The sequence below is a fragment of the Pan paniscus genome, chromosome 4, assembly GCF_029289425.2.
Source record: "Pan paniscus chromosome 4, NHGRI_mPanPan1-v2.0_pri, whole genome shotgun sequence".
NCBI lineage: Eukaryota > Metazoa > Chordata > Mammalia > Primates > Hominidae > Pan > Pan paniscus.
The window spans coordinates 143,972,615-143,993,886 of NC_073253.2; the positions used below are offsets into that span (position 1 = coordinate 143,972,615).

The 21,272-nt window shown below is 40.2% G+C and overlaps 1 protein-coding gene across 1 annotated transcript in view; it reads right to left on the reverse strand.

Moving 5' to 3' along the window:
- The window catches only part of HTR4 (5-hydroxytryptamine receptor 4), a 329,389-nt gene that overhangs the window by 288,918 nt on the left and 19,199 nt on the right, over nt 1-21,272 (reverse strand). Inside the window, exon 3 of the mRNA XM_008954466.4 lies at nt 567-742. The gene's annotated coding sequence lies outside the window, so the exon portion shown is untranslated. The remainder of the gene's footprint in view (nt 1-566; nt 743-21,272) is intronic.

Consider the following 21,272-nt stretch of genomic DNA (forward strand, 5'->3'; position numbering starts at 1 on the left):
TCTTTCTCCACTCATCATGGTGTTTTTACTTTGCTATTTGATGTAGTTCTAAGAACAATTTAAAATTATCAGCATCAATTTTACCACTTGTCTTTATATTGTAGAATATTAGTTTTAAAATATAACATTTAAATATTAGTTTAAATGTCAGAGCATTTAGCTTGATGCAGAAGCACTGAAATTACATCTTCTGTATCTGGTAGCTCACATATGCATAGGTATTGCCTCCTCATCAGAACTGTGGAAATGCTGCCAAGAAAAACGAACTCAACTGTGTTTATTTTACTTCTTGACATGTGCACATTCTACCAACACTATCTTCAGCTTACTGGCGAGGAAGGAAGGAGTAAAATGAGAAGACACTATAGGCCATCCACATTTCCCTTTCCTTCTGTGTCACCATTTTCAGCCTCAGTGGGTGGCTAACACAGGGAAGTAACATGAGTAAGAAAGGATATGAAAGGGATCCTTGGTCATTTGTGTTTCTCAGAATGCCACTGAACAGAAAGCATGGCCCCTGGGGGCTGTCAGTGTCCCCATTTACCCAGTAGATGTAACACACTTACTCTGTATTCGCTGTGATTCTCACTGCACTCCGTGTGTCCTGGGTACAGTTGACTTCTCTGTCCAGGGCATCCTAAATGTTATATGTGAGTGGGGAGGCAAGGAATGGCAGTGGACCCATAGATTACATGTGTTTCCTCTGGTCCCATGCATGCTCCACTGTCTCATTGGACTTTACCTATAGAACACAAGTTCAAAGAAAAAATTATTCAGGATTTCAGGACGGCTACAGCAGAGCATTAAACCACATGCATGGCCCTCTGAGTGTGGGTCCCTGTGCAACACGCACAAATCATGAGCTCTTGGAGCCAGCCCTGGAGAAAAGTGAAGCCATCCTTCAAAGAGCAAAGAAAGTAAATGGGTCCCAGACTGCTTGCAAGCTAATTCCCAAAGAATAAATATCCTGCGGAGGTCCCTAAAGCCTTTCTATAGAGAAGTGCCGAAGTGTGGTTCAGTACCAACCCTTAGCAGGAGACACAGGAATTAACAGTAATGTGCTATTGATTTTCACGTTGGCACGTATTATCTCAGGTTCTATGGGATTTGCAAGTGAGACTGAGAACCTATAAACACATAAAACCATCTTCCTAGGGAAATTGTGTTTCTGAGTTTCCAAAGACCAACTTGCAAATCTTCTTTGGGAACCCACTCTCTTTCTAGGTAAAAACTATTCACACCTGGGAGTCCTGGGAGGCCATTTAGCTCTTAACAAGGCAGAGGCCAGTCAGGCACTTTACTGAGATCATTAAGAGGTAGGTGGAGGCAACCAAGTACAGTGGGATCCCTGGGCTGGAAGTCGGGAGACATGGGTGGGAGGATGACTCTGACAGTAAGTGTGTGAACTTAATCAACTCGCTTTCAAACACAGAGTCTCATTTCTCTCTTTTGTGAAACAAGAAAGTTGGATTTGATGGTCCCCAAGGGCCCACACTGGGCTAAAAATAACCAAAACCAGGAAAACTTTCTGACAGAGAAGGCAGAGAGAAAAAAAAAAGCCAAAGTCACATGGAACAACTTGGCAGTGAAAAATGAACTGAAGACGCTTTTAGAAACCTCTGTGGGCTGGTTCCCTTTGCAGGTCTTCTAAGTCCCCTGGATGTTGAGGTCTGACTTCTGCCAGACCAGAAGAGTATGACCTGGGCAGGGTCTCCAGCAGCTTCTCCAGCTCACCTGTCCTCCTGCCCACTAGCCTAGGTAGTGCCTTTCCCCTGTCACTCTCTAGTCCAACTTTGGCCAACTGGTGACCCTGGGCCAGAGAAAGATCCTGAATGACTTGGGACCTCTTGAGTGTTTTTATCACTACTCTTATTGCTGTTAACACATTCCTGACCTCTGACCACCTTAAGTCTCTGGGAACTTTGGTGGAAACAAATCAAACAAGTAGCAATAGAGTGTGGAAGAAAGTAAGTGGGGTGAACTCCTGAGATCTAGCTTTGGCCTGATATTAACAAGTTGAGTGACCTCAAACAGATCCTTTTCTTCCTGGATCACTGGATTTTGTCTTTTTCCTTCACTTGAGTGAAGTGAATTCTCAGGTGATAGCACCCTGTTTTTCGCTTGTGGATATACCTCTCCTCTATTGTGAAATCATAATGTTTAGGTGGGACTGACCCTTCCCCCAGTTGGCAGTTGGCAGATCCCATCCCTCTGGCCATAGTGATGGGCCACGGCTGAGAACAGGACCCAGTTAGAGCCAGTGAAAAGACTTGAGAACTGTAACTGGACTTCTGAGGGAGAAAGGTTATCTGTTCAATAGATTTGAGGTCATGAGCATGTGAGGCTTGGAGCTGCTCTAACCATCTTGCTGTCATGAAACAGCCAGCTATGAAGTAAAGCCAATATATGAATGGAGAAAAGCAGAGCAAATATAAAAGTAGACACACTGTGTCTCAATGACATTCTCTGAACTCCTAGATCAAACTGTGCCCCAAACCAAAAGCCACCCCTGGATTTAAGCCAATGAATTCCTTTGCTCATTTAAACTGGTTTAAACAGGACTTTTGGTCACTTGCAAGGGTAATAATCCTAGCTACTATACTCACGTCTCTGAACCTTAATTCCCTCTACTGCAAAACAGCTATTTTGTGGGTAGTAATTACCATAAGAGAGCATAACGGTATTATCTCTTTCAGGAGTGGCCATAATTCCAAGGTAGCAAAGACAATTTTTCAAAATGCCAAGAGCTGCTTTCTTCATTCACTAAGCATCATATTTTCAGCATCTTGGACATCTTACGTGACAGCCTTTAATACATGTAATTATTATTGTTCACATGTAATTCTGCATCCCCAGCTGATGTCTCTCTTCTGAGCCTCAGATGCCATATCCATCTGAATGCTGGACACCTCCACCTAGATGTTTTCATCTCAACCTGGCAGGTCCAAAATTGAGGGGATCTTCCCACCCAACCCCAAACGCTGATCATGTTCCCAAGCAAAACCCAGCTTCCCAAGCCTGAAACCTACAAGTTGCCCTTTTCTCCTCTCTTTCTTTTTAATTCATTCCATCCACAAGGCTTGATAAGTCTGTTTTCAAAATAGCTCTCATACTTTCACCTTTTTCTCCAACTGTCCTGACACTTCTATATTAGGGCCACCATTATCTCTTGCCTGACCACTGGAAAATATTTCTAAAAGATTTGAAGATGGCTCTCTCCTTCTGGTTCTTAATGCAGTTCCCTCCTTTCGTCCCTTTGGGCTTAGAAGTAGAAACACCTCTGCTGCCACTACCCCTGGGTGACTGCATCAGCCTTTGTGCCTCCTGCTTACAAGCAAACCGTCTCTGAATTGTTCTAATTTGAGGATCCCGTCTCTTTCCCATTGGGATTTTAAACCCTATAGATCCTTCCATGAACACTTTCCTCCCTACAGTCTGACTCCTGTAATGACTCCTTCTCCCTCCCTTTCCTCCTTTCCTAGACGTCTGCTTACATAGCCTAGAAAGAAGGAGGGAGGAGAAAGCGGAAAGGCTCATGGTAGCAGGGCCAGTTTTGACTTTTAAGAAGCCCTGGGGATTTGTGGGGGGAACAGTGTTCTGGCTCCAGCTATTGCTGGCAATCTTTAGAATGTGGCACTAGCTCCTCTTTGTCCATTGTTTGGGGTTCTACTTGTCAATACTGGAATAACAGGAAAAGTGTGATATACCATCCTATCACATATGGCCATCTGCAGCGGGACTTAATGAAGCTTTCAAATACAGAGGCCTTGTCACCATAGCTCTTTCTAATGCTAGTCAATACTTTCTATGTATTAGGTTTCTTGCTAAAGCTTTGCCTTGAATGTTTACGGGCGGGCAATACCCAAGAACCTAACTGGAGGCAAGACAGGTGAGGTAAGCAGGACAAACACACCCAGTCTGACCCAGTTGATAATGAGTTTTCTACATCTGAGAATGTGATATTTGTGTAACACGTTACAGTTTAACAGGAGCTTTCATCCCCCTTTAGCTGGCACATGGCTGAGTAATCAATATATGTTTTCGTAAATGATTGAATGCAACTATAGAGTCATTTTCTCCTCCTCAAAATAACCCTGTGAAGTAGGCAGTGCAGGTATTATTATTCTCACTTTACAGAAAAGGAAACCAGGGCCCAAAGAAGTGAAATAGTTTCCTGAGTCCACGCAGTCAGTGACCGTATGTGCTCAAACCAGAACCAGCAGTGTCAGGCACCCATACTAGCTCATTTCAAAAGTCAGGAAGTCAGGAAGCAGGACGGTATTCTTGAAAAAATAGGGAATTGGATTGGATCAAGTGCTTAAGTGTCTTCTCAGTATTAAGTCTCTATTCCTAGCCTCCCTCAATAATCTTACAGCACAGTTGGGAGCTGCCATGGAAGGGGATGGTAGGCAGAAGTTCAGGCTGCTAACCAGCTGGGAATTGAGTAAAAGGAACAAGAGAAAGGCCTTCTGGTGCCAAGACTCTGGAGAAATGTTTGTTGACTTTTGGCTTTGCATTGACTACTTCCAACTAGGCTTTGAAGCTGACTTTTTGATCCCAGGGCTCCCTGGGATGGGTGGGGGAGCTCATGACATTGTTGCTGTGGTTCTCCAGGCAACCACAAACCCTCAGTAGCTCCAGGAAGATGCCTGAATTACGTGGAAAGCGATGAGGGAACTACAGAGAAAACAAGAGATATCTACAAGGCAAGTGGGGCAAAAACATCAAGAATCTAAAGGGCAAAACAAGAGAGGCCCCAGGGGAGAAGCAACAGCCAGCACAGCAGCACTGTGAGGATGTTGATGGTGCCTCTCCTGGAGTCCTTCAGAATAAATTTGTCCCTTACAAAACTGAACTAGAAAGTGTCTAAAGGAATGAGAGCCCTAGCTCTCAGCCAAGTCTCCTAAAATAAGTTTTAAGAGATGGAGTGATGTTCTAAAAACACAGACCTAAATATTCACTCCCTTGCTCATAAGCTCTCTTTGCTCCTTGTTACCCTCCTGATAAAGTCTGTGCTCCTCGGCAGAGCTCAAGGACACTATTCAGTTCCTCTCCATGCCCCACGACTCTCTCGAATCTGGTCTGGGCATTTGTGCAAGGTTCTCCCTCCTTGGCAAATCACTACTTATCTCAAGGTCTAAGCTTCAACATTAATTTTTCCAGGAACATCCCCTTGATCCTATTCCCATCCCCATATTAGGCACAGTGTTCCTTCTGTGTGTTCCCACAACATCACGATCTTTCATAATGGCCACATCGCTGGCACCGTTAGGGGCATGTCTGTCCCCTTCTCAGATACATCTGTCACATGAAGCAGAGGTCCAGGCACTTAGGAAGTGCTCATTAAATATCTGTTGGATAAATAATAAGGAGAAACAGTCAAAATCTCTAAAAGAGCCTTCTGTTTCACCAAGCAAAGAGGAAGGAAAATAACCAAGTGTGGGACATTGAGCAAAGAGATTATTTTTAACAGGAACAGAAACCCAGACAAATAAATGGCCCTTAATTTATCTCAGGGTTATCAAGAAGTATATTATGCCCTTGATAATTGTGCAGTTATAATTACTTCTTCTGGAAACTGGGCTTTGTTGGAAGAAAGATTAGAGAGATTTGGAGATAAGTTTCCTTAGGAATAAACATGGAGAATCAAAATCCACCAAATGCCTGGATATCTCGGAAAAGAGATCAAACTGAAATGAGTGGACAGAACAGCCAATGTGGGTCTGACAGAGTAGCCGCGTCTAAAGGGGCAGCTGCTTCTCAGCTCCAGCCAATTGTTGAAATGCAAGAATACCAGCAGCAGCAGCCAAATCTCGTGACTGTCCCAGAGAGGCCTCAAGTCCTTGTGGGGTGTGTACGTCTGCATGTGTGAGATCCTCTGGGTTCTAAATCTCCCCAGCTTGTTTACATTTTTAATAGTTACTAATCAGGCCAAAACAGCAAGTTGTATGAGTCCCAGAGATGCCAGTGTTTGACCTTCGCACCAAAAAACCTGACCTCCCATGGCTCTGTTTACCGAAAACTGTCAACACCAAACTGCAAGCACCAAAGCTCCAAACAACATGATCCACCTGCAGAAAGTGATCAATACATGAGGGACTAAAGAAGAACAGAGGTTTGTCTGGGTCAGTTATTGGCACATAGTAAGTGGGTGCTCAGTCAATAAATAGCTGTTAAATGGGATAAAGAATAAGGAAATGGTGGATGTATGTCTGCAGTTCAAGGTTTGTACCACTAGATGGTGAAGTTTGCTTTTTCTGCAGATGTAAGCATACAGAAATAAAATACTAGGATAGTTTTATGGATACATCTACAAGCCATGAGTACATAGCTCGGACATCCCACAAATGCTAACAGCTGTTTTCACATCGTCTTCGCTATTCCTCCTCACTTCCAACTCCAGTCAGCTCGGGATAAAAATAAAGTCATTAGAAGTAGCTGGCTTTCCTTGATATGAGAAGGACCATGTTAGAAATAGAGGATTACTAGAATTATACAACCTCCCAAGACTGAGCCAGGAAAAAGTTCAAACTCTGAACAAATTACGAGTTCCTAAATTGAATCAGTAATAAAAATCCTACCAACAAGTAAAAACCCAGGACCAGACATATTCACAGCCGAATTCTACCAGACATATAAAGAAGAGCCAGTATTATTCCTATCGAAACTTTGCAAAAAATGGAGGAGAAGGACTCCTCTCTAACTCATTCTATGATGTCAGCATCATCCTGATTCCAAAACCTGGCAAAGACTCAACAACAACAACAAAAAAGGAAAGTTCAAGCCAATATTCTTGATGGATATCTATGCAAAAATCCTCAACAAAATACTAGCAAACCAAATTCAGCAGCATATCAAAAAGCTAATCCACCATGATCAAGTAGGCTTTATCCTTGGGATGCAAGGTTGGTTCAACATATACGAATTAATAAATGTGATTCATCACATAAACAGAACTAAAAACAAAAACCATATATAATCTCAATAGATGCAGAAAGGGCTTTTTATAAAATTCAGCATCCTTTCATGTTAAAAACCCTCAACAAACTAAGCATTGGAGGAACATACCTCAAAATAATAAGAGCCATCTATTACAAACCCACAGCCAACATCACACTGAATGGGCAAAAGCTGGGAGCATTTCCCTTGAGAACCAGAACAAGACAAGGATGCCCTCTCTCACCACTCCTATTCAATATAACACTAGAAGTCTCAGCCAGCATAATTAGGCAAGAGAAGGAAATAAAAGGTTTCCAAATAGGAAGACAGAAAGTCAAATGATCTCTGTTTGCAGACAATATTATTTTATCCTTAGAAAACCCCATAGTCTCGCCCCAAAAGCTCCTAGCTCTGATAACCAACTTCAGCAAATTTTCAAGATAAAAAATCTATGTACAAAAATTAGTCACATTTTTATACACCAATAATTCCCAAGCTGAGTGCCAAATCAAGAATGCAATTGAGGCTGGGCGCGGTGGCTCAGGCCTGTAATCCCAGCACTTTGGGAGGCTGAGGTGGGTGGATCTCGAAGTTAAGAGATTGAGACCATCCTGGCTAACATGGTGAAACCCTGTCTCTACTAAAAAATACAAAAAATTAGCTGGGCGTGGTGGAGGGCGCCTGTAGTCCCAGCTACTCGGGAGGCTGAGGCAAGAGAATGGTGTGAACCCAGGAGGTGGAGCTTGCAGTGAGCCGAGATTGCACCACTGCACTCCAGCCTGGGTGAGACAGCGAGACTCTGTCTCAAAAAAAAAAAAAAAAGAAAAAAAAAGAATGCAATTGAATTCACAATAGCTACAAAAAGATACAATACCTGGGACTACAGCTAACCAGGGAGGTGGAAAGACTTCTGCAACAAGAATTACAAAACGCTGCTGAAAGAAATCAGAGATGACATAAACAAATGGAAAAGCATTACATGCTCATGGATAGGAAGACTCAATATTGCTAATATGGCCATGCTACCCAAAGCAATGTACAGATTCAATGCTATTCCTATCAAATTACCAATGACATTCTCAGCACAACTAGAAAAAATTATTCTAAAATTTATATGGAAACAAAGAATAGTCCAAATAGCCAAACACTCCTAAGGCAAAAGAACAAAGTTGGAGGTATCACATTACCTGAATTTATAGTATACTACAAGGCTCCAGTAAACAAAACAGCATGACACTGATACAAATACAGACACATAGACTAATGGAACAGAATAGACAGCCCAGAAGTAAATCCACAAACCTACAGTTATCTGATCTTTGATAAAGTTGACAAAAACAACCAATGGAGAAAGGACTCGCTATTCAATAAATGGTGCTGGGATAATTAGCTAGCCGTGTGCAGAAGATTAAAACTGGACCCCTTCCTTGCACCATATAAAAATTAACTCAAGACAGATTAAATACTTACATATAAAACCTAAAACTATAAAAACTCTTGAAGAAAACATAGAAAATACCATTCTAGACATAGGCCCTGGCAAAGATTTTATGATGAAGATGCCAAAAGCAATTACAAGAAAAACAAAAATTGACAAATGGAACCTAATTAAACTAAGAGCTTCTGCACAGCAAAAGAAACTGTCAAAGAGTTAACAGCCCACAGAATGTCAGAAAATATTTGCAAACTATGCATCTGCAAAGGTCTAATATCCAGTATCTGTAAGAAACTCAAATTAACAAGCAAAAAATTACCCCATTAATAACGGTGAAGGACATTAGCAGACATTTTTCAAAAAAAGACATATACATGACCAACAAGCATATGAAAAAATGCTCTACATCACTAATCATTAGAGAAATGCAAATCAAAACTGCAATGAGCTATACTGTCTAACACCCACCAGAATGGCTATCATTAAAAAATAGAAAAAAAATATGCTGGTGAGACTGCAAAGAGAAGGGAATGCTTACGCACTGCTGGTGGGAGTGTAAATTGGTTCAGCCATTGTGGAAAGCAGTGTGGCCATTCCTCAAAGAACTATTAAATAAAATCAGAATTACCATTAGACCCAGCAATCCTATTATTGTATATATACCCAAAGAAATATAAATTATTCCACCATAAAGACATGCATGCATTATGTTCATTGCAGCACTATTCACAATAGCAAAGACATGGAACAACCTAAATGCCCATCAACAGTAGACTAGATAAAGAAAATGTGGTACATATACACCATGGACTACTATGCAGCCATAAAAAAGAATGAACTCATGTCCTTTGTAGCAACATGGATGGAACTAGAGACCATTTATCCTTAGCAAACTAATGCAGGAACAGAAAACCAAACACCGCATGTTCTCACTTATAAGTGGGAGCTAAATAACAAGAGCACATGGACACAAAAAGAGGAACAACAGACACTGGGACCTACTTGAGGGTAGACGGTGGGAGGAAGGAGAGGATCAGAAAAAATGCCTAACAGATACTATGCTTACTACATGGGTGATAAAATAACCAGTACACCAGAGCCCCATGACATGAGCTTACCTATAAAACAAACCTGCACATGTACACCTAAACCTAAAATCAAAGTTAAAAGAAAATTTGGAAAATGTGGTGCATAGACACCATGGAATAATATGCAGCCATACAAAGGAGATCATGTTCTTTGCAGCAACATGGTTGAAGCTGGAGGCCTTTATCCTCAACAAAATAACACGGGAACAGAAAACCAAACACCACACGTTCTCACTTATAAGTGGGAGCTAAACATTGAGTACACATGGACACAAAGAAGGGAACAATAGGCACCAGAGACTACTTGAGGGTGGAGAGTGGGAGGAGAGTGAGGATTAAAAAACAGCCTATTGGATACTATGCTTATTACCTGGGTGATGAAATAATATTCTGCAACCAAACTCCTGCAACATGCAATTTATCCATAGAACCAACCTCCACATGTACCCCTAAAAGTTAAAAAAATAGAGGATGAATACTAGATGATGTCTGTATGGGGCAGAGTGGGAAGAGCTGGGTATTCAAGGAGCTCATGGTCTTGTGGGGGCAAAGAGACCTTTAACCCAGTTACAATTTATTGTATTTGATACTATAATGGTGGTGTGTAGATGATGCTTTGTGAACCCAAAAGAGAGTGACTACCTATGTTGGTTGAGGAAGGGGCAGAAAGTCTTCTCAGAGGAGCACCTCATGCACTGGATAGGCCTTGAATGATGAGAGGAAACCCACCAAGGTACAAGGGCAGGAAGAACATTCACTCATCCATCAGATATCTACTGAGCACCCATGTTGCCCAGCACTGCTGGCCGTTGGAAATATGGCAGTGAACTGGCCACCAGGGCTCTGTTCTCAAGGAACTCACAATGCAGTGAGAGATACATAAAATAATCAAGAGAATAAATACTTTTTTTTTTTGAGACGAAGTCTCGCTCTGTTGCCCAGGCTGGAGTGCAGTGGCGCGATCTCCGCTCACTGCAAGCTCTGCCTCCCGGGTTCACACCATTCTCCTGCCTCAGCCTCCCCAGTAGCCGGGACTATAGGCACCCGCCACCACGCCCGGCTAATTTTTGTATTTTTAGTAGAGACAGGGTTTCACCGTGTTAGCCAGGATGGTCTCAATCTCCTGACCTTCTGATCCGCCCACCTCAGCCTCCCAAAGTGCTGGGATTACAGGTGTGAGCCACCGCACCTGGCTGAGAATAAATACATTTTTAAAAAACTTTATTTTAAGTTCTGAGGTACGTGTGCAGGATGTGCAGGTTTGTTACATAGGTAAGCATGTACCATGGTGGTTTGCTGCACCTATCAACACATCACCTAGGCATAATATTAAGCCCATCATGCATTAGCTATTTTTCCTGATGCTTTCCCTCCCCCCACACCCCATCCGACTGGCCCCAGTTTGTAGTTCCCCTCCCTGTGTCTATGTGTTCACATTGTTCAGCTCCCACTTGTAGGTGAGAACAAGGGGTGTTTGGTTTTCTGTTCCTGAGTTAGTTTACTGAGGATAATGGCTCCAGCTCCATTCATGTCCCTGCAAAGGACATGATCTTGTTCCTTTTTATGGCTGCATGGTGAGAATAAATATATTTTAAAAGATTAACAGATTGTGGTAACAACACAGTCTTGTGGAAGGAAGGAGGCAGGATGCTGTAATAGGAAAATGGGAGACAAGACCCATCTCCTATAGGATGGTCCAGGTGATCCTCTCTGAAGAGGCAGCATTACTGAAGGATGAGAGGGAGCCAGTCACATAAGCCAGATGGGGGAAGAAAGGGCTGAGGGGGGCAGTGGGAGTGGGGATACTTAGAGGAAGGCATAGCAAATACTCTCCAGGAAGAAGACCTAGAATTTGTGAAACTATTTGTGAAAAGTTGGGGAATCTCCCGGTATATCTGAGGAACTGTAAAAAGTCCCTGTTACATTAGGATGTACAATGGAAAGATAAAACATGGTGAGAGCTGAGGTCAAAGAGAGGGCGGTGCCCTGTGAAGGGAGGGCCTCTGACTTTACCTTAAAGTTCAGTGTTTTCCTAACAAGTGTCACACTTGGAGCAACCTCACCACTTCTGCCCTATCTTCATTCTATCAAGGCTATTATTTCCTTATTTTTCTTACAATGAATTTAATGTTATACTTAAAATATTTTTAAGGGAAATATTACCACTGTACTATATAGACAAAAAAATTGTAATATTTACCATTAATAGCAGGTAACCACAAAATATAAATCCAAGACTAATAAAATTTTAAAATGTCTCACATGTCTCCTAAAATTTTTGTGACTGGTTCCATCCTAGACTTGAGGGTATGGGGATGGAGAGCATTGAGGGACTTTAACTAGATGACTGAGGACATGAGTTTAAATTTCAGAAATCAGTGTTGAAAGCACTCTCCTATTTATATCTCCTACTAAAAAGTGATGATTATCCTGGCAGTCAAAAAAAAAAAAAAGTATTTCCAGACAAAAACTTTTTCCCTAAGGGACTTTCCAGAGGAGGGTTACATGAAGCCAACTTTGAAAGCCCTGATGAATAGCAAGCTACAACACAAAAATTCAGAGAGACTGGTTAAGGACAACCTGCTCACTGAAATTCCCAAGTTTAGTATCATTTCCTCCAGCTTGAGAAGGATGGCTTAGCTACTTGGCAGCTGGGGAGTAAAGAGATTTAGATAAAGCTCTTGAAAATGAGGAACTAGCTCATAATTCTTAACTGGGGAAAGCCACAATACAAAATCTAATAGACTTTTTTTGGTTCTTCTTATGAACTCATATCTGGCAGCTTAGAGAAAAACATGAACTTAAGTACCCATCCCCTGGAGCATTTAGACTTTGGTTTTGCCATTTGAAAAATATTTATGAAGCCCCTATAAAAAGTCAGATACTGTGTAGAAATCAAAATTACTTAATGGGGTTACAAATTCAAATGTCCAACAAGTGCCAGGAGGGAAATGTGAATGACACAGCAGCCCAGTAAGACCATAGAGAGTGGTGGAGGCTACCGAGAACTGAAGACTACCACCCCCAGTTGAAAGGGGAAACTGCTGCTCAGCTCCACTCAATGGTAGCAATCCCAGGAATGTGGGGCCTGTGTTGACAGGTCTTCAAATATTTTAACTGAAAAATCATTGCACAATGGTCATTATGTTTAGGGGAGAATTGGAGAGTAGGGGGAATATCTCTTGATTTTTAAAAGCTGGCAAGTATCAGAAAAGTTTTAAACATGCTGCAAAGCCAAGTAAAATATGCCTGCAGTCGCAGGCAGAAAGCAATCCAAGAGCCCCAGTGGGTGACCTCTGGATGTCGCAGAGTCTCAGCCTTTTTGGGGCTTATGTGTTGGAAGATAAGACATGTTCATAAATAACTACAATACAGAACATGGTGATAAGTGTTGTGTGAGCAAGATAAAGTGCTAAAAGAATTAAGAGGAGGGAGAGATTACTGAACAGTGGGTTCCTAAGGAGGGAGAAGGGGTGTCTCAGAAAGCTATTTCTGACTGCATGTTGAGGAACCCAATAAACTCAAGGAGGGAGGAAAAAAGAGATATCCAATGATCTCAGTAAGCCAGCCAGGAAATAATTGATGCAGCCGGGACTGGGCATCAGCATATCACAGGGGGCATTTCCAAGATGGACATCTAGCTCTTACCCCTGACATCCTACATAGAAATTCCTTGGGTTGAAGATCATGCACCCAAGTTTTAAAATGTCTTTTTAGTTAATTCTCTTTCAGGCCCTTCATTAACTTCTTCTCTAAGGAGCTGTCCCCTAAAACACTGTCTAAAACAACAGGTATGTCTCTTTTGTCCTTTCTGTATCCCCAAATTCAAATAAACTAGGATGCACAGGTTGTCAAGTTTTTATTTTGTGAGTGTATCATCTGTGCCTGTACCTGGGATTCCATCCTGAGCCAGGCAAGAGCCTTAGTAAGGCACTGCCTTAGCCTGGAGGAGAACACACCTTCTTGTACTTATCCATTTGGAGCAGGTGCCATTTTGTTATTCCCAAAAAGGCACTCTATGCTACAGTGGCCTGCAGATTACCAAGGAATTGATAGATTTCCAAGCCATCTTTCTCCAAAGATTACCTTAAAAAAATATAACCCTTATGTTGACACGAGTTGTATATAAAAAGTTGGCACAAGTATATATTGAATTTGCTTAGAACTAAGGATGGGATTAATATCCAACACAGTTATAAAAATCCAGAAGTTCACATATGCTTTTCCAATTTATAACTCAAAATTCTCATCAGAACCTTTCCATATGTGCCTTAGTTTTCAGCTTCTTTCAGGAATACCCAGGCTCAGTTTTCCATCAAAGACACCCAGAAAGCAGGCCCCATTGTTTCACTATTATTGTTGCCAAATCTGCCGCCTCTCTCATCACTGGCCATCCCCCCTGAAGGGTTGCTTATCTAAACACCAATCTAACCTAACAAATCTTACTTCAAATTGTGCACTGTCCCAAAGAAGACATGCGAGGAATGCAATGTTCTCTGGTTGTTGAAACATATGCATTTCAAAATCAAGGAAGCCTTCAGTATGCAGAAGTTGTTAGCTTTCTTGGCCCCTTCCTCTTTTGAGCTATAACCATTCTCTTCCATTCTACATTCCGGTAAAAATGCAAGTTGTCCATGCCTTCTAAGCTTGTGAAGTAAAAGAAGATGTGGATAATGGGAAAGCCTTAGTATCACGAAAATGAATGACTCCATAAAGTTCCAGTGGAGGTAATTAAAATGAGAAATGTTTGCATTTTGTGAACTACATGTGCTGCCCAAAATAAAATTAGGGGTACACTCTTGAATCCTGCAAGAGGAACTGATCCCAGGAAACTTGTTACAGTCAGTAGGGTGGAAACTGCCCATTCAGCTTGGTTATGAGCTTGTGCACTCGAAAAGGGGAGATAGTGAGCCCTTTAAGCAATAATACCTTATGTTGTGTGCATTTTGTAGTTCAGAAACATTTTTACATCCACTTCATCATTTGATTGTCACAGCAGTCTTAAGAGAGAGGCAGAGAAGGATTATTATTATAACCAATCTACAAAGAAACTGGGACCTACAGGGATGTGTAGTGGATATGTGATGCTGTTGCTGCCAAATGCCCCTTTACCCAGCTGCCAAATGCCCCTTTACCCTTCTCCAAGTTCATGTCTGGGGAATACCTGCTCTTGTTTTGAGTCCATGTGCTTATAGAAGATGTAACAACATAATTTATTACTCTAAGGATGGGGCATGTGAATCAGAGCCTTAAACTCTTTAGGTCTCACAAATTTCTTCAGGGATGGGCCCATAGACTTGGTTAGAGCTAACGAGATGCAAGACTTTTATTTGTTGATAGAGTGATGTGCCCACTTTCCTTCTTACCCTCATGTGATGTCTTGGAATAAAGTAAACATATAGGATAATAGAACTAGTAGAAAGAGAAAGGCTTGGTTCAGATGAAATCATTGATTTTCCCATCTTGGAGCAATTACATTTCCTTTTTTATTTTTATTTATTTATATATGTTTTGAGACGGAGTTTCGCTCTTGTTGCCCAGGCTGGAGTACAATGGCGTGATCTTGGCTCACTGCAACCTCTGCCTCCCCAGTTCAAGCAATTCGCCTGCCTCAGCCTCCCGAGTAGCTGGGATTACAGGCGTGCACCACCATGTCTGGCTAATTTTTGTATTATTAGTAGAGATGGAGTTTCACCATGTTGGCCAGGCTGGTCTTGAACTCCCAACCTCAGGTGATCCACTCACCTCAGCCTCCCAAAGTGCTGAGATTACAGGCGTGAGCCACGGCACTGGGCCTACATTTCCTTTTTTTTGTTTGTTTGAGATGGAGTCTTCCTCTGTCGCCCAGGCTGGAGTGCAGTGGTGCAATCTTGGCTCACTGCAAGCTCCGCCTCCCGGGTTCATGCCATTCTCCTGCCTCAGCCTCCCAAGTAGCTGGGACTATAGACGCCCACCACCATGCCTGGCTAATTTTTTGTATTTTTAGTAGAGACAGGGTTTCACCGTGTTAGCCAGGATGGTCTCGATCTCCTGACCTCATGATCCGCCCGCCTCGGCCTCCCAAACTGCTGTGATTACAGGCATGAGCCACCGTGCCCAGCCTTTTTTTTTTTTTCTGACATTAACTTGAGCTGGGTTTATAGGCGTCTAAAACCGAAGAGTGATTCAAAATGGTTATGGTGTCCATGGCCCCATAACTTCACTTTACTCATGAGTGACATAGCTCTCTAGCTGTTATTTGGCATCACCTTTCTGCATTCGTGTGTGTTGTCGATTGGTAACTTTCCTCCATATTTTGGGGAGAAAAGTGAGAGGGTGGAAATGTTTCCAACTTCTTTTTTTTGCATCTAAAAATTTCTGGCCACTAGCCAGTCAGTGGATTGCACGCTCATGGTTCAAGTGCACACCCCCTTCCTGCCCCAACCCACAGTGGCCAGAATGGGAGGCCAGAGTGCAGAGATGGGGAAAGGCCAATGGGTGATAAGGCACAGGATATAGCCACTTGAGCAGCAGAAGCTTAGAAACATCAGTTCCCTTAGAAAGAGGCTGTAGGCACAGTAAATCTTTCTATAGCACTAGTGCTTCTCAGTGCAGCCTCAGATATCCACAAATTCTTAGGCATCCTATGATAATGCTACAATTTTGCATTTGAATTTATCATTCAAATGTTTCTCATGCTTGGGTTACCTGCATGACTACCTTATGAGATTTCAGTGTTTGTATTTGTTGTATTTGCAAATGAATTGTATCCAAGTAATAGTACTCAGTTGTCATGAGTTCATGAAAAAAAGGAGGCAATCTTAATGAAAAAGTGATGCACTTGCATCAAGTGAAAGTCAGATGACATCATGGATCTTCCTGGGACTGAAGCTTTGCAACAATGCCCACAGAGAAAGTGTGATGAAAGAACTGAGGCTCAAGAGTGAATAGACAAGTCAAACTCCAAAGAACCTCGCTAGACTAGATGTGAACAGAGAATTCCTTTTAGCCATGTGGGATTATCCATCACAATTAATTTGGCCACTTAAATTTTAGTTGTTTTATAATTTTATTCATAGTACATTTAACTAAAAAGTTTGTTTTTGCTACTTTGGTTATACACAACTATAAAATGAATGATTTATTCCTACTTTTATGTTTGTGTATGTGTAAATAACATTATAATAAAAGGGACATATCAATGATGGGGACTATGAGAAATTTCTTTTTTTCTTAAAGGGGCTGGTCAGTGTCTCAGACTTGAAAACCACAGTGGTATAGTGTCTCTCCCAGGACTACCTGCTTTCTTCTGGCTTTCTTCTTGTGGTTTGAACCTTATAATACTCTTCCTCTTTTAAGCCACTTTAGTAAGGTAGGATTGACATGCAAAAAGCTACACATATTTAACATGTACAACTTGACGAGTTTGGAGATAAATATAAAGCAAAATTTTTCTCCTCTCCTCTTATATATTATTTGTATGTATGTGTGTGTGTATGTGATAAGCTCACTTCATATAACATCTACTCATTCAGCAAATTTTTAAGTATACTATACAGTATTGTTAACTATAAGCACTATGTCATGCAGTAAACCTTTAGAACTTATTCATTATGTATCACCAAACCTTTGAAACTTTCAACTAACACCTTCTAATATGTCCTGTCCTCAGTCCCTGACAACCACCATTCATTCTCTGCTTCTAAGAGTTTGACTATTTTATATTTATTATATAAATAGTGTCATGTTGTGTTTGTCATTCTGTGTCTGGCTTATAATACTTAGCATAATATCCTCCAAGTACATCCATACTTCTGCAAATGGCAGGATTTCCTTTCCATTTTAAGGCTGAATAATATCCCATTGTATACATACATCACATTTTCTGTTTTTTACATACATTTTTTATTATACTTTAAGTTCTGGGGTTCATGTGCAGAATGTGCAGGTTTGTTACATAAGTATACATGTGCCATGGTGGTTTGCTGCACCCATCAACCCGTCATCTACATTAGGTATTTCTCCTAATGCTATCCCTCTCCTAGCCCCCCACCCCACAACAGGCCCCAGTGTGTGATGTTCCCCTCCCTGTGTCCATGTATTCTCACTGATCAGCTCCCGCTTATGAGTGAGAACATGTGGTATTTGGTTTTCTGCTCCTGTGTTAATTTGATGAGAATGATGGCTTCCAGCATCATCCATGTCCCTGCAAAGGACATGAACTCCTCCTTTTTTATGGCTGCATAGTATTCCATGGTGTATATGTGCCACATTTTTCTTTATCCAATCTATCATTGTTGGGCATTTGGGTTGGTTCCAAGTCTTTGCTGTTGTGAACAGTGCTGCAATAAACATACGTGTGCATGTGTCTTTATAGTAGAATGATTTATAATCCTATGGGTATATACCCAGTAATGGGATTGCTGGGTAAAATGGTATTTCTGGTTCTAGATCCTTGAGGAATCACCACACTGTCTTCCACAATGGTTGAACTAATTTACTCTCCCACCAACAGTGTAAAAGTATTCCTATTTCTCCACATCCTCTCCAGCATCTGTTGTTTCCTGACTTTTTAATGATGGCCATTCTAACTGGCATGAGATGGTATCTCACTGTGGTTTTGATTGGCATTTCTCTAATGACCAAGTGATGATGAGCTCTTTTGCATATGTTTGTTGGCTGTATAAATGTCTTTTTTTGAGAATTGTCTGTTCATATCCTTCACCCACTTTTTGATGGGGTTGTGTGTGTGTGTGTGTGTGTGTGTGTGTGTGTAAATTTGTTTAAGTTCTTTGTAGATTCTGGATATTAGCCCTTTGTCAGATGGGTAGATTGCAAAAATGTTCTCCCATTCTGTAGGTTGCCTGTTCGCTCTGATAATAGTTTATTTTGCTGTGCAGAAGCTCTTTAGTTTAATCGGATCCCATTTGTCAATTTTGGCTTTTGTTGCCATTGCTTTTGGTGTTTTAGTCATGAAGTCTTTGCCCATTCCTATGTCCTGAATGGTATTGCCTAGATTTTCTTCTAGGGTTTTTATGGTTTTAGGTCTTATGTTTAAATATTTAATCCATCTTGAGTTAATTTTTGTATAAGGTGTAAGGAAGGGATCCAGTTTCAGCCTTCTGCATATGGCTAGCCAGTTTTCCCAACACCATTTATGAAATATGGAATCCTTTCCCCATTTCTTATTTTTGTCAGGTTTGTCAAAAAATCAGATGGTTGTAGATGTGTGGTATTATTTCTGAGGCTCTGTTCTGTTCCATTGGTCTATATATCTGTTTTGGTACCAGTACCATGCTGTTTTGGTTACTGCAGGCTTGTAGCATAGTTTGAAGTCATGTAGCGTGATGCCTCCAGCTTTGTTCTTTTTGCTTAGGATTGTCTTGGCTATGTGGGCTCTTTTTTGGTTCCATATGAAATTTAAAGTAGTTTTTTCCACTTCTTTGAAGAAAGTCAGTGGTAGCTTGATGGGGATAGTATTGAATCTATAAACTACTTTGGGCAGTGTGGCCATTTTCACAATATTGATTCTTCCTATCCATGAGCATGGAATGTCACATTTTCTTTATTCATACATTTGTTGATGGACTCTTAGGTTGCTTTCATGTGTTGGCTGTTGTGAATAATAATGGAATGAACATGGGAGTGCAGATATCTCTTCAAGATCTTGATTTCAAATCCTTTGGATGCATACCCTAAAGTGGGATTGCTAGATAATAATGGTATTTTCATTTTTAATTTTTAAAGAAAAGTTTATACTGTTTTACATAGTGGCTTTGAGAACATTGTACAAGGTTCTTTATTGTCTGTTACACATCCTCACCAACATTTGTTATCTGTTGGTTTTCTGAAAATAGTTGTCCTAACTAGTTTGAGGTGATATCTTATTGTGGCTTTGATTTACATGTCCCTGATTAGCAATGTTGGAAATATTTTCATATACCTGTTGGCAATTTGTATGCCTTCTGTGGAGAAATGTCTATTCAGGCCCTTTGTCCAATTTTTAATTGAGTTATTTTTATTATTTTTTTGTTTGTTGCTATTGAGTTGTAGGAGTTCCTTATATATTTTTGACATTAACTCTTTATCAGATATATGGCTTGCAAATATTTTCTCCCATCTGTAGGCTACATTTAACAATTCGTTAAAAAATTGTTAATTGTTTCCTTTGCTGTACAGGGTGATGTATAAGCTTTTCAGGGTGATGTAATCCCAATTGTCTAATATTGCTTTTGTTCCCTGTGTATTTGGTGTCATATTCAAGAAATTATTGCCAAGATTGATATCTAGAAGTTTTTCCTCTGTGTTTTCTTCTAGAAGTTTTATGTTTTCAGGTGTTACATTTAAGTAGTTAACCCATTTTGAATTGATTTTTGTGTATGGTATAAGATAAAGGTCCAATTTTATTCTTTTTCAGGTGGATATTCAATTTTCCCAGCACAATTTGTTGAAGAGACTATCCTTTCCCATTGTGTATTCTTGACTTCCTTGTCAAAGATCAACTGATCAAATATACATGGGTTTATTCTGGGGTCTCCATTCTATCCCACTGGTCTATATGTTTTTGGTTTTTGTTTTTTATGCCACAGTACCATACTATTTTGGTTGCTGTAGCTTCATAACATATTTTGAAATCAGGAACTTCCAGCTTTGTTCTTACTCAAAATTGCTTTGACTCTTCAGGTCTTTCCTGGTTTCATATGAATGTTAGGATTACTTTTTCTATTTCTCTAAAAAATGTCATTGGAATGGTAATAGAGCTTGCACTGAATCTATAGATTGCTTTGAGTAGTGTAGACATTTTAACAAGATTGATTCTTCTAATACATAAACATAGGATGCCTTTACATTTATTTGTATCTCCTTTAATTTCTTTCATTGGTGTTTAATGGCTTTCAGTATATAAGCATTTCACCTCCTTGGTTAAGTTTATTTCAGAGTATTACATTATTTTTGATGTTATTGTAAATGAGATTGTTTTCTTAATTTTCTTTTTGAATAATTCATTGTTTATCTATAGAAATGCAGTTGATTTTTGTTAGTGTATAGAAATATGTGTTGATTTTGTATTCTACAACTGTGCCAAATTGTTTATTGATTCTAATAGGTTGTGTGTGTGTGTGTTTGTCTGTGTAATCTTTAGGTTTTTCTACATATAAGATTATGTAATCTGCAAACAATTAATTTTATGCTTTTTCAATTTGGGTATGTTTTATTTCTGTTTCTTGCTTAATTTCTCTGGCTAGAACTTCCAATACTATGGTAAATAGAAGTGGTGAGAGTGAGCATCCTTGTCTTGTTCCTGATCTTAGAGGAAAATCTTTCAGTTTTTCACCATTCACTATAATGTTAGCTGTGTATATGGAGTTTGTATATATGGACTTTATTGTGTTAAGGTAAGTTCCTTTTATACCTAACTTTTTAAGAGTTTTCATCATGAAAGTATGTTGAATTTCACCAAATGCTTTTTCTGCATCTAATGGAATAATCATGTTATTTTTATCCTTTATTCTGTTAATGTGATGTATCATATTGTTTGATTTGCATATGTGAACCATCTTTGCATTCCAGGGATAATTTCTTCTTGGTCACAATGTATGGTCCTTTAAATATGCTGAAAAATTTGGTTTGTTATTATTTATTTGAGGATTTTTGCACTCATGTTCTTTGAGGATATTGCCCTGTAGTTTCCTTTTTATCTGATATTTTTGTCAGCTTTGGTATTAGGGTGATGCTGACATCACAAAGAATTTGGAAGTGTTCCCTCTACTTCTGTTTTTTTAAGAGTGTAATAAAAATTTGTGTCAATTTTTTTAATGTTTGGTAGAATT